Source organism: Tamandua tetradactyla, chromosome 14 (assembly GCF_023851605.1).
Source record: "Tamandua tetradactyla isolate mTamTet1 chromosome 14, mTamTet1.pri, whole genome shotgun sequence".
Lineage (NCBI taxonomy): Eukaryota > Metazoa > Chordata > Mammalia > Pilosa > Myrmecophagidae > Tamandua > Tamandua tetradactyla.
Window position 1 is genome coordinate 93190010 of NC_135340.1, and position 12281 is coordinate 93202290.

General features: G+C 43.6%; 1 protein-coding gene and 1 long non-coding RNA gene across 7 annotated transcripts in view; one reads left to right on the forward strand and one right to left on the reverse strand.

Moving 5' to 3' along the window:
* ZFAND6 (zinc finger AN1-type containing 6) overlaps positions 1 to 2051 on the reverse strand; it is a 91445-nt gene extending 89394 nt beyond the window's left edge. For 2 of the 5 annotated variants that reach the window (XM_077128534.1, XM_077128529.1), the window contains exon 1: positions 1907 to 2050. The gene's annotated coding sequence lies outside the window, so the exon portion shown is untranslated. Of the gene's footprint in view, positions 1 to 1906 lie in introns of all 5 variants that reach the window. The other 3 variants (XM_077128531.1, XM_077128532.1, XM_077128530.1) reach the window with 3 other exon arrangements.
* Positions 2052 to 3331: 1280 nt separating this feature from the next.
* LOC143656416 (uncharacterized) overlaps positions 3332 to 12281 on the forward strand; it is a 31476-nt gene continuing 22526 nt past the window's right edge. The window contains exons 1-3 of one of the 2 annotated variants that reach the window (XR_013162486.1): positions 3332 to 4961; positions 5129 to 5297; positions 6800 to 7015. This is a non-coding gene — a long non-coding RNA (uncharacterized LOC143656416). Of the gene's footprint in view, positions 4962 to 5128; positions 5298 to 6799; positions 8907 to 12281 lie in introns of those variants that run through there. The other variant, XR_013162485.1, reaches the window with a different exon arrangement.

A 12281-nucleotide genomic window follows, 5' to 3' on the forward strand; every position in this document is an offset into this window, starting at 1 on the left:
AACTGTTTCCTCCACTACACTTACTGCTTTTGCACTGAAAGAGGAAACAGTAAATAGTGCCAGTTTTTTCAAAATATGATTTTAAAGGAAGACATTATCCACTAATTAAGAGGAACCTCAGTTTCTCATGCAAATGTTCCACAACTATGGGCCAGTCACTACACATAAATCTCTCGTTTAAATGTAATACAGAATCCTGTATTTTTTCATTCATTTTATTTCTAGTATGTCAATTCATTTTACTTCTGGCTACCTAAAACACTCTAATGCAATCTATTTTAAATATTTACCCTAGAGAAACTCTTGCACTTAAGCAGGAGGAGCACCAAACAGGAAATATTCATAGAGCCCAGTTCTTAAGAGCAAAAACAAACAAAAAATCAAAACAAAAAATAACCCGGAAACAACGTAAATGCCCCTGAGTTAAGACAGATTAACACTGTGTTACACAGCAATGTAAATGAATGAACACAGTTGCATAATTTTGTAACGCTCAAAAGAAAAGCAAACGGAACGCCACATTGTTTGGGCATATAAATATAGTGATAAAACTACTTTTCAAGAGGGCAACGGAAAGGTAAAACACAAAATCCACCAGATAGGAATGACTACCTCAGTAGGACAAATACATTCATTAAGTAGATCCAAGTTTTGCTAATGGTCTAGCTTTTGGTTTTGGTGGAGGGGTCACGGATTTGTATTCTGTTTTATCGCTTTGTGCTCCATTTTTCTGCAGGTGCTCTAGTTATACTTCATTGAGATATAACTGATACAAACTACCGCACAGGTTTAAGGTATAAAATTTAAGTTTTGAAACATGCACGCAATCAGGAAATCATCACTGCAGTCCATAAACTCATCACCCCCTAAATTTTCCTCCTGTAACTCTGTAACCCTTGCCTCTCTCAAGTATACTTTTCCCCTTAAACTGTAAAAGAAAGACAGTTTTAAAACATGTTTCAGAAACGTAAACGTGCACATTTGGAGGTAAAAAGAACATCTTCTTCTGCAACCTGTAAACTACACGTCATTTGGCCAGCGCTCTAAGACTGGTGACATAATTCCTACGTAACTAATTTAAAATTTTAAGATTAAAAAAAAATCGAATTCCCAATTTAATGCTTTTTCTAAGATCCCCAAAACCATCAAGACTGCCCAGCTATTTTGCCGCCAAACAACTCAGTATGAACAGCCGAACTGAATGGCAAGGCCCCGACTTCCTCAGGGCGGGGAAGGGAACATCGCCTGCTCAGCACCGATTTCACCCCGCGTTCCGTGTCTCAAACCCGGTGTTCTCACGGGCTCCACGGGCTGGAGGAGCCGGGCCCGAACTTGGAGACACTGCGCCAACCACGGCGGGGAGCAAACCGCGCGGCCCCGAGCACGCCGGGCAGGGGCAGAGCAGCGCCGGCCTCGCGCCCCTCCAGGCGCCGCGGCGCGGGACCCGCGGCAGGTGGACGGCGCTCCCCACACCGCCTGGGCCCGGGGCACGCACGCGCCGGGGCGGCCCGAGGCCCCGCGACCGCCCCCCGCCCGCTGCCCGGAGCGCGGCCAGCAGGCGGGCGCCGCGGGCTCGCGGGGGTCCCAGTCCCGGCGGCCGAGCGCGGCGGGAAGAGCGCGTCTGAGGAGGGGCGTGAGGCGGTCAGCGGACGCCCGACCCCGCCGGCCGCTCGCCGCACCAGGCCCGGGCCTCGGCTCCCGATCCCCCGCCAACGCCCCGCCCGGCCCGGCCCCGGCAGCGCACGAGCGGCGGGCGACCGGCCCACCACCTGCTGCGCCGCCCGCCGCTTCCGGCTCGCCCGCGCCGGGAGGGGCCGGGGGCGGGCCTCGCCTCGGCCGGGTGGGGGAGGGGAGCGGGGGAGGGGCAGCGCCGAGACGGCCGAGGCCCGCGGGCCGCGCTCCTCACCTGGCGGCGGCCCTCCCCGCCGGACGCGCTGCCCGCCGCCGCCGGTCGCCGCCGGTGAATGGGGACAGGTGAGGCCGCCGAACCTCTGCTAGCTCCGGCCCCGCCGCCGCCGCCGCCGGCCCCTCCGTCCGCTGTTTATTAAACTTTTCTGTTTGGTTGTTCGGCCTGTGACGCGACCGCGGAGGAGCGCTCCCGGATTGGCCCGCGCCTGTAGCTGACGCTAAACCCCGCCCACAGCCTAATTATTACAGGCCCGGGCGGAGCCGCAAGTCGGAGGGGGCGGGGATGGGCGGGGCCTGGGCTCGGAGCGCGCGGCTATTGGCCGGAGCCGAGAGGAGAGGCGGGGCGGGCTGGGGCAGTCGCTCCTCAGCCTCCCCCGCCGCCGCCGCCGTCCGCTTCCTTCGCGCTCTTTGTGGCGCGGCGCGCCGTGGGACGGCCGTGCGTGGGGGTCCCGCGGAGATTGAAAAGGCCTGGTAGTGTCGGTTCCCCTCGCAGGGAGTGGCATGCCCCGGCCCGGGCACGAAGGCTCTGGGAGAGCCGGCGCGGCGCCGCCAGGTGTGCGGGGAGGGATTCCGAGCGTCCCTCCCGGCCCGCGACCCCCTCCCTTTGCGAGGGCCGAGGCCGAGGCGGGGCCGCTCGCTCCACGGCGGCGCCGGAGGCGAAGCGAGACCAGAAGCGCGCACACACGCACGCCCTTTTGCTGGACGTTTCCGAGAGGGTGGGCCTGGCGGGGAACCACGTGGAAGGGGGCTGCCCCGAGGGTTCCCACCTGGGGCCCCGTGCGGCGCGGGCGGACGGCGCGGGGCGCGGAGCTTGAGTTGGTTCAGGTCTGCGGAGAGGGAGGGGGCTTCGTGTGCCCCCCAAAGGTAGAAGGGGCACGCGGTTCTGAGGCTCTTGCCTTTATTTGTAAATGTGACATTTGAACCTGGCTTTTTTTTTTATATGGTTATTTACTTAAAATTATAGGACGGAAACATTTATCTTGATTACTGATATTTGGGGTGTTTTTTTCTTTTTTTTTTTGGCGCCCTCTTAAATTGTGAGCCTGAGGTGAATGCCCCTCTTCCCACACCCTGGCTATGATCCTGATGATTCAGAGCTCACTTGGGGGCTCCTTTGAGACTGGAAGCAGTTGTGGAGGGGAGTCTTCAAGAAAGAGGGGGCATTGCCTGCTGGGCTGAAGAGCGTGTAGACTCAGACATGCTGGAAGCAGAAGGAAGCGCTTTCCTGCTCTCCGAAAGAGATGGGAAAATGCAATGCAGGTTACTGAACAATGTGAGCTGTGTAGCTGTGGAGGTAACAAACAGGGAATGCAATATGTAAAGTTCAGCGTTCAGTAAGTAATTAGGCTGGTAACAAACCCCCAGAGCTTGCCCTGGGCCTATAGTCATCTTTTTTTTTTTTTTTTTTTTTTTAAGGCGTTCACATTCAATTTAAAAAGCAAGCTGAGACCCTTGGACCTAGCTAGCAAAAGAGGATTTTGTCTAGGGGCAACATCGCTAGGGTCAGGAAGATTGGGTTAAAGAAATAGTTTTAGGGTCAAATTATTCCAAGTCTTGACTTAGTGGAAAGTAGGACACATATATAGACCTGTGATGGATAGAAGAGAAGGATTATAATAACAACTTGGTGAATTCTGGATTCTGCCAGAACCCCGGAGAATTTTGCAGCCTGAAGCCCTTTCAAGTGTTTAGAACCGTAAGTGAAAAATTTAGGTTTTCATCAGGGTTCGAATCACTACTCCAACACCTTCTGCCTCAGTGACACTGGGCAACACCTGTAACTTCCCTGGATCTCAATTGTCTCAAGTTTGGGAAACAACAGTAAGATAACCCTTCCTTTGTAAAGATTCCAATCTATGGTGGAGGCAACAAATAAATTTCTTTATGTGAATTAGATGGTGGTAAGTTGTATTGATGTAAGAAAAAGTAGAGTAGGGTAAAGGACGGCTATAGAGGGAAAGTAACTTGCATAGAGAAAACAAGATCCTTCGGGACCTTATGGGCCATTGTATATAACTTGGCTTTTACTGTGAGTAAAACGGGAGCCATTACATTGTTTTCAGCAGAAAAGGAATATGATCTGAGCTCGATTTTAAAGGTCATTCTGGCTGGCGTGTCAAGAGTAGACGAGTCAGAGCAGGAACACCTGTTGGGAGGCTACTGTCTGAATCCACGTGAGAGAGGATGGTCCCTTGGACTAGGGTGATGACAATGGAGTGGCCAGATTCTGGATCTGTTTGGAAAGCAGAGCCAACAGGGTTTCCTGATAGATGAGATGATCCATGGAATGTGGGGTAGGAGAGGAGTCAGGGGTGATGTCAAGGTTTTTTGGCCTGAGAAACTGAAAGGTAGTGTTGTTGGGGACAAGGGAGAAATTATTTCATTAAATCCCTAATAAATAGGAATTATTACTACTCCTTTCAGGCTTTGGTTCCTGATCTAAACTATATTCTTAAAGGTGACCTCCATATTGCTGAATCTAACGGTAAATTCTTAGTCTTCTTAGTACTTATCACTCCCTTTTCATATGGTTTCCAGAATACGATACTGTGCCGGTTTGAAAGGATGGATGGACCCTAGAAAAGCCATGTTTTAATCTGAATCCCATTTTGTAAAGGCAGCCATTTCTTGTAATCCCTATCCAGTACTGTATGTGGAAACTGTAATCAGATCATCTCGTGACTCAATCAAGTGTGTTAAACTGGATTAGGTGGAGACGTGTCTCCACCCATTTGGTGGGTCTTGATTAGCTTACTGGAATCCTATGAAAGAGGAAACACTTTGGAGAATGGGGGAGATTCAGAGAGAGCAGAGAAGGAAAGAGCCATGAGAAAGCCACAACAGAGAACGCCACAGAGCCACAAGGCAGAGTCCACCAGCTAGCAGCCTTTGGAGATGAAGGAAAATGCCTCCTGGGAAGCTGGAGAGGAAGCCAGCACAAGACGCCGTGTTCACCATGTTCCCTTTCCAGCCGAGAGAGAAACCCTGTGTTCGCCATGTGCCTTTCAGCTTGAGAGAGAAACCCTGAGCTTCACTGGCCTTCTTGAGTTGAGGTATCTTTGATTTGATTCTGTTATGTACCCCAGAAAAGCCTATGTGCTTTTAATCCATCCCTGTGGGTTGCAGACTTATTGTGGGTGGGACCTTAAATTGTTTCCATGAAAATGTAACCCAGCCCATTCCAGGTGTGTCTTAATCCCCTTCCTCTGGAGTCCTTTAGGAGAGGATAAAAGGCTGAAACATTTTGAAGAGAGCTCAGAGAAAGAAGATGCCCCAGGAGAAGAGAGAGGAACCTTCAGGAGCTGAGAGCCGTTTTTGAAACCAGAATCCAGGAGAGAAGGATCAGCAAACATTCCCGTGTGCCAGAGGAACCCGGGCTGTTAGAGAAGGTATCTTCTTCTTGATACCTTAATGTAGACATTTTCATAGCCTTAGAAATTTTTAACTTCAGTAAATCCCCTTTGTAAAAGCCAATCCATTTCTAGTATATTGCATTTCAGTAGCTTTATTAAACTGAAACAAGTACCTGCTTCAGAGGGCTGTTGTAGGAAAAAAAAAAGTTTGAGCATTTCTCAAACTCTTCCAGTAAGAATACTCAGAGCATTTTAAAAATTCAGATTGAGGGTTTATCATCCAGATTCAGCAAGTCAAAATCTCTAGGAGAGGAACCTGGGGAATCTATTTTTAATAAGCTGCAAGGTGAGTCTTATTTTCAGAAAGGTTTGGCCTAGGGTGATGGTTCTAAACCTCCTGTGATTTTTGTTTCCCAGGGGTTGTTGCAACTTGGGAGGGGAGGAGTGATACTTGTGTCTAGTGCTAAACATTGAGCCACTAAGCACCTTGCAGTGCATAGGACAGCTCCTCACAAGAATTATCCAGCCCCAAATGTCAATCTCTTGGCCTAGGACATACAGTACAAATTTCTGCATTTGAATCTAGCCAATTGGATTCTAACTCTGTCGGTTGTCTATTGCTCCGTAAGAAACACCACAAACTTAGTGGCTTAGAACAACAGTGTACTATTTCTCACGATTCTGTGGGTGCATTAGGCAGTTTTCTGCTGCTCCCTCCTTGGGTCTCTCATGCAGAAGCCGTAAGCTGGCAGTTAAATTGCATGGCTATTCAACTGGGCCTCTCTCCATCTGTTCTTCACAGCATGGAGGTCTCAGGGGGAGAAAAAGGGAGAGAGCAAAAGCTACAAGGCTTTTTAGGCCTTGTCTAGGAGTTGCACAGTGTTACTTCTGCCATATTCTATTGATCAAAACAGGTCACAAGGCTGAACCAGATTTAAGAGGTAGGGGAATATACTCCACCTTTTAAAGGGAATTTCTAAAGAATTTGTGTCTATTTTCATGCATTCCACCAACCTTCCCTCTCAACACTATCTCCAAAGCTCCACCCACTAACATCAAGGGGACCTGACCAGGGAAAGGGCCAGAGCAGAATCTGGTGCTCTGGTAGTAGTAGAGGAGGAAGTCCCCTTAGAAAAGCTTCTCACAGTTAACAGAAGTTATTAAAAATTATATTAATATTACTTCCTCTATTGACTATCAAGAGTGTTAACCAGAGGTTTTCAAACTTTTTGGTCTCAGTTTAACTCTTAAAAATTATTGAAGACTCCAAATAGCTTTTGTTTATATGGGTTATATCTATCAATATTTACCCTATTAGGTATAAAAACAGATACATTTTTAAAGTATTTATTAATTCACTTAAAAGCAATTAACAAACTGACATTAACAGAAAGGATCTTTTTATAACTACATTTTCTAGAAGAGTAATTAGTGAGAAGCGCGGCATTGTGTTATATATTTTTCACATCTCCTTAAGGTTTGACTTAACAGAAGGTAGCTGGATTTTCATATTTGCTTGTACATTCAATCTGTTGTAGCCTCTGGAAAACTTTGCTGTGCACTCATGAGGGAATAACAGTGAAAAAGGAAAAGAATGACTTAGCAAATAGTTTTCACCTTGAGGATGCCCTGAAATTATCTCAGAGACCCTAGGGTCCCTCACTCATGCTTTGAGAACTGCCGGTGTAAACACCATTGTGTTGACATACTGTCTTAAAATTGTTGAAAGGATACTGCTTGAAGAAGATGACCAGGTAAGCAGCTTCCTTAATCCGTGCGCATGTTTCTGCCCATCTCCTACCTTTCATTACGTTCAAGATGCCAGGCCTTTCCGTGAGCTCATCCATATGCAAGCACTGCTTATCCTTACCAAAACCCTATTCTTCCCCAGACCCAGTATAAATGCCTGCTCCTTTGTGAAGACTTTCTTGACCACTATTGGGAAAATTAGGGCTCCTCTCTCCTTTTTTTCTTTTACATGGGCAGGCACCCAGGGTCGAACCCAGGTCTCTGGCATGGCAGGTGAGACCTCTGCCTGCTGAGCCACCGTGGCCCGCCCTCCTGTCTTCTTTTATCCCATGCTTTATTCCTCTTCCTACAATAGCACTTGCCGTGTTAAGTTGAAATTTATCATTCTGTATGCTTGCCTCCTCCCTAATTAGGCAAGAAGCTAGTTTATTTCTGGTGTGATTTTTTTTCCACATTGTAAGAGATGAGGGTATAAAGTGGTTCATTTCCAAACTGTAACCAATTATCCTAATATTTATCAGCCCCCCACTTCCCCATAGTCTTGTGTGAGGCTTCCTTTATCACATATTAACTTTTTATACATAATAGGTTCTAGATTTGGGCTTTTCTGCTAGTCTTGTTATTCTTCTTCATCAATATGTTGGTTTTTGTTCAGACCCAGAATATTTTAATCACCTTGACTTGTACTATATTTTAGTATCTACTGGAGCTTGCCTTCACCATACACAGTTCTAATGAATCTTGTTTGAAATTTTGATCTGTTTATGCCTCCAGATTAATTTTAAAACGTTGTTGTTGTCCAAGAAAAATCCTGCCAAGGTTTTAATGGGGATTGAATATGCCTAAAATAATTTGGGGGAGTACGGAGAGGAATTTGTATGTTCCAGGGTTTCCAATAGCACTTTAGATCTGCTGGGTTTTCTTTTCTTTCTCTGCCACCCCCGCCTACCATTTATTAAACTTTTAAAAACTGTCTCTCACACACTGGAGAGAAACCATACAGATGCCATCTATGTGGGAAAACCTTCTATCAGTATCCTGTTAGACAACAAGAGACAACATACACCTGGAGAGAAACCCTGAGAATGCCATACATATGGGAAGGCCTTCAGTCATTGTTTTACCCTCAGACAGCAGGAGAGAACTCAGACTAGAGAGAAATCCCAGCCCCCCTGAGTGTCAGCTATGTGGGAAGGTTTTCACTCATGGTTCTGTCCTCAGGCAACAGGAGAGAATGCACAGTGGACAGAAACCATAAGAATGTCATCTATATGGCAACACTTTAATTTTTCTAACCTTAGACAAGATGAAGTCTTTCAGACTTGAGTGGCAGCCTATGAATGTTATCAGCGTGCAGAAGCTGTTCAGTATTCTGACCTAGGATGGAATGAGAGAACTCACGCTACATGTTTGGGACATGAAAGAGATTTCAGCGGTAGCTCTATCCTTTAAACCCACCAGAGAACTCATGCACTGAAAAGCCGCTAAGTTTGTAATTAATATGGCAGGGCCTTTATCATCAGTACTGTTTCAGTTAATATGAGAAAACTTACACAGGGAAGAATCCACATGCATGTCATCTTTGTATCATGACGATCTTAGAAGTTGGTCTGATGATTACCATATGAGAGAACTCACAATATAAATCTAACAGAAGTAGAAATCCTCGTCTACCGTTCTGAAAAGCAAGCTAGAGGAATTGCACATGATGAATTCTATGTCTGTGCTTAGTATGGGAGTGCCTTAATTTGTAATTTAGTCTTTAAATAAAATGAGTGGGCTCCATTAAAAAAAAGAACTAGCAAACATTTTCATTTCCTTAACTTAATATAACAATGAAATATTACAGAAAAATGTGTATGGTTATTATATTTCTCTTTTATGCTTTGTTTGATACTGTGGGTGAAATTTTTGTCTTATATTTTTAAACTGGTCATTGATAATATATTATAATGCTAGTTAATTCTAAATATCTATTTTATACTAACCATTTACCTAATCTTTACAAAAAGATTTTAAATAATTTTTCAGTTGATTAATTTTCTCAAGGATATACTAGTATTTGTCCTTTCTCTTTTTCAATTTTTATATTTTTTACTTATGTTACATGTCTTACTGCTCTAGTCTAAATTTTCAAAGCAAAATTAAATGATATTGACAATATATGACACACTAGTCTAGTTTCTGATAAATATTGATTTATTTGGAATAAATACGTTTTTAAAAAATGATGTTAGGTAAGTACCATCTATTCCTATATTTAGTTTTTATTAGAAATTACTATTAAATTATATTGGGTGACTTTTCACATCTATGAAGATGATCATTTGTATTTGATTTATAGACTTAAAGTAGTATATTGGTAAATTTACCCATATAGAATTTTTCTTACATTACTAATTGTTCTAGTTTGCTAGCTGCTGGAATGCAGTATACCAGAAACAATAGCTTTTTAAAAGGGAAGTTTAATGAGTTGCTAGTTTACAGTTGTAAGGTCGAGAAAATGTCCCAATTACAACAAGTCTGTAGAAATGTCCAATCAAAGGCATCCATGGAAAGATACCTTGGTTCAAGAAGATCGTTGAAGTTCAGGGTTTCTCTCTTAAGTGGAAAGGCACATGGTGAACAGTCAGGGTTCCTGTCTCATCTGGAAGGGCACATGGCGAACACGGCATCATCTGCTAGCTTCTTCTCCCCTGGCTTCTGGTTTGATGAAGCTCCCCAGGAGGCATTTTCCTTCTTCATCTCCAAAGGTGGCTGGCTTGTGGACTCTCTGCTTCATGGTGCTGCAACATTCTCTGCTCTCTCCAAATCCCCCATTCTCCAAAATGTTTCCTCTTTTATAGGACTCCAATAAACTAATCAAGACCCACCCATCACCTAATCCAGCCTAACAACCACTCTTGACTAAATCACATCATCCAGGGAGATGATCTGATTATAGTTTCAAATATACAGTATTGAGTAGGGATTATTCTACCTTTATGAAATGGGATTTTGATTAAAACATGGCTTTTCTAGGGGACATACATCCTTTCAAACCAGCACACTAATATACTTAACACCGGCATGGGTAGTTTTACTTTCAAAAACTTGAATTTTGTCATTACATCTGCTAATTATATATATATATATTGGGGGTGGCTGCATGGTCTAGGAATCGAACCTGGGCCTCCCACGTGGAAGGTGAGCATTCTACCACCGAATCACACATCTGTTAATTTTTTATTTTAGGTTTTTTTCATCTGTATCTAAATGATATATCCTAGTTCAGTGGTAGTTTCAGATGTGTGCACATTAAATGATTTGATGGTCCTGTCCTACCTATGGCAAAGGTTTTTCTCCCTTACCACCCCTTCCATGGTAATTCCAAGGGACTTACTCAGCCAAAAGGATACTTACATTTAGGGGGAAAACCAGAATGTTGAAAATCAATCGTAATTTGATTTCACTAACAAAAAGATAGATTCATTGACTAATAAAAGCTAATACAAAACAAAACAAAACAAAAAGCTAATACCGATTGGCTACTCTGTCATGCCCTGTGCTAAGAATTTTAATAGTCGTATTTGGCAACAATATCTCAATACCATTACAAATGCAGTCCACTGATTTTTGATAAAGGCACAAAAGCAATTTCAATGGAGACAGGATAGTTTTTTTTTCCACCAACGGTGCTGGAACAATTGAACAACCATTTGGATAGCATACATATGGAAAAAAATGAACGTAGAAGCAGACCTCACATCCTTCACAAAATTTAATTCAAAATGAATCATAGACACAAATATAATATGCAAAAACTTCTAGAAGAATACATAGAAAATCTATGCAACTTTCAGTTTGGTGATAAGGTTTTAGAGACAAATGTATTTTTGTGCCTGTATATATGTTAGTATATACACATGCATTTTCTTACTCTGTCAGCGCAGAGGATCTAGAAGTAATGGCACCCTAGTAGCAACAAGCCAGATGCTGGTTTCTAATAGCGTTTGCCAGTAAAAGGAACCAGGACTTCCCCTTCTAGGATTGGGGCAAGAAATATACAAAATGAGTCTGAACAAATTGTAAGCCAGAAAGTAAAAGGAAGTGCTCAAAAAATCCACGGTAATGAGATTATGTCAAAGGAACACAGAAGCCAACTGAAAGCGCTCCCAAAGGTCAAAGCTGGAACGATTTGTTCATTTATTTGGTTTTACTTACTTATAAAATAAACAATACACTTAGAACCACCAAAAATAAAGCTGGAACAATTTAAGCAATAAAATAAATGATGTAGCATTGGATCACAACCCAAAGTACAAAATAAATTTCAATGGTTCCATACTCAAATAACTATTGAATTAACTAAGTGTATTGAGGAGAAGAGATAAATATCCCGTTCAGAAGAATTCTAAATGATGTATGTAGATACTCTGCACTCAAGGAGATGGAGCATAACTTCCCAGTCCTTAAACGTGGGCTGTGCACAGTGGCTTCCTTGAAGAGGATGTATGGATAGTGGGGGAAGGATTAACTGCAGTGGAGAAAACAAACATTACCACAGCCAGGGAACCCAGGTTAATGCCAGCAGTGGTAAATCACGTTGATAGTATCTGACATAATACGGTAAGAATGACACAGTACCTCTGCGGCCTTTCTCCTCACCACCCAAATCCCAGTCTAATCTCGAGAAGAAATAACAGAAAAAAATCATTCAGAAACATTGTAAAAAATACCTGACCAGTACTCCTCAAAGTTGTCAAGGTCATCACGGACAAGAAAGGTTTGAGAAACCAAGAGGACCCTAAAAAGACATGACAGGCAAATGTAGTATGGAATATTAGATGGGATCTTGGAACAGATAAAAAGGATATAAGGCAAAAACTAAAGGTATCTGAATAAATTCTGGACTTCAGTTAATAATATTAGTTCAGATTGTGACAGATACAACAAGATGTCAATAATAGGGAAAACTGAGGTTGAGGAATATTTATTCACCACTTTTCTGTAAATCTAAAACTATCTTAAATTTTAAAAATTAATTTTTTTATAAAATCCCCGTTCTCCTCTTCCCTATACCTCCTCCCTGTAGCCACTAATCTGCTTTCTCTCTCTGCAAATTTGCTATTTCTAGTCTTCTCTTCTAAGCTATAGTATACAATTGTTCTCCTTATATGTACTGCTTGTTCCACTGAGCATAAGGTTTTCAGGGTTCTTCCATCCTGTAGCATATCTCATAACTTCATTTTTTCTTGAGGCTGAATAATATTCCATTGTGTGTATGTACTA